Consider the following 1971-nt stretch of genomic DNA (forward strand, 5'->3'; position numbering starts at 1 on the left):
CAGTGCCGAGCGTACACAGAGGAGCGTATGCTTCACTTGTCACTGGTGTGCCTGTGATCCACGAGAAGAGCTCTGTGAAGGCAATCTGAACACACGCTTGATTAGGGTAACCAGATGGATAGCTGCAAAATGTATTTTTTTGCCTTGTGTTTTAACTGCGATTTCAGGAATGCTGACTTCATCCTCTGCTGTTACAATCTTCCTTTGGATCCGCTTTGTTGGGTCGCAGATTCCACACGAGTGTCACAAGAAAAGTGGTCTATTTGAGCATTTACAAAGTGCCTTTTAGAAAAACATTTATCGCTATGGCAGTGCTCAATTTTTTGGCTAATCTGTAGAATACTTGTATTTAGCTTTTTTATTTCACAACTACAACGCAACAACAAAAACTCTATGATTTTGTTTTCTGTGCTAGCTTTTATCTAGTGGAAAACAAGTTCTACTCTACCTTTCTGGCCACTTTCATATATATATTATGTAGGCATTTGGAGCGTGTGCATGCGAAACTGGATACACAGATTTAAAGTATAAATCCGTACCCTTTTGCCAGAACATGAGCTTCAAAACAAACAAAAACCCAAGGCAGCAAATGATGTAAAGAGCCAGAAGTAGACATCGTCTTTCTGGTACTCCATGAATATTTTGTAATACTGTTTTCCAAGCTCACTATTACAGATAAAAGCAATTCTGTTCAGTTTTTTGCTCATCAGATACTGTCACAGATACTAACTGTGACAGTTGCTCTTGGAATGGTTAGTCACAGTCAGTATAAGTTAAGATGTATTTAGTTTTGGGTATTAACAAGCTCATCTGCTTATAAATGTTGCCACTAACCAGCTCAACTTGTGCAGAACACTGCCCTAGAGCTCAGGATTTAAATCTTTACTTTTTTTCCAAAGCTTCGAGACCTGTAAAAAAACAAAGAAGGGATTAACAGGAAACTGTTAGAACCATATGCCTGCCATCTCAACCAGCCTGAAACCCTTCCCTCCTGTACTGAAAGAGGGAGCTCAGACTTCATGATGAGCACTGACATTTAACTCTTCTTCCTTTGTGTCCAAATGACAACGTTACCGTAACTACAGTGTACTGGGTTTCAAGCACATCTGTCAAACTGGAGCTGTTACATGAATACTCTACTACGAGCAAGTATCTTAGGCAAAGAGGTAAACTCAACAGCCACAACGCCTGCTCCAGCTAGATTTGTTCGGAGAGGAATTTGCAGTGGCAATGCTGTCTCACTGAAAAGAAGAAGATAACAAACACTTAGCTTGACATATTTATTTTTCAAGGTCAATAAATAAATGTAAATACACAAATTTGGAAAAAAAAAAATCTTAGTAATAGAATGTTTTTAAACAACATTCTGGCTTAAAGTCTTTGTTACTGACACTACTGGAATATTTGCTGATCTGCTTAAAGTAGGTAAGTCATTACATTGGTGATCCTCCATCACATTTGTCTGAAGAAGTTAGGCTGCTGCAAAGGAAAAAACATCGACCTTTGCTTTGACATAGAAAATTCTCTGGACTGCATACATTAAGTAGTAAAATTACTTTTATGGGGATGACTTTTCTAGAGCATAGAGAAATTCTTAAATTTACAGTTGACATATTAGAGACCTCCTACCGTTCGTTACTTCGTTATTATAAAAGGGAAATTGTAACAAAAGTGGAAAAAACGAGAAAAAGGCATGGAAGAAAGAAAGTGATACAAACTGGCCCTTGACTTAGTAAGACATTCTTCCTTTATCCATCTGATTTTCATTAGGCTCGTAATGGATTTGTGATGACTGGTTCCCATCACCGCAGCAAGTCTGCTTGAAGTAATTTTAAAGCTGCTTTTTGCCAGTGGACTTGTGTTGAGACACCCCCTCTCTTGCAGACATTCTCCAGACACCTGGAACTAGGAATGTCGTATTCCCTTTGGCTGCATCAGCCTGCCCAGATTAGAGTATAATAATGCACTTAC

The sequence above is a fragment of the Mesitornis unicolor genome, unplaced genomic scaffold (genome assembly GCF_000695765.1).
Source record: "Mesitornis unicolor isolate BGI_N332 unplaced genomic scaffold, ASM69576v1 scaffold5787, whole genome shotgun sequence".
Taxonomy (NCBI): Eukaryota; Metazoa; Chordata; class Aves; order Mesitornithiformes; family Mesitornithidae; genus Mesitornis; species Mesitornis unicolor.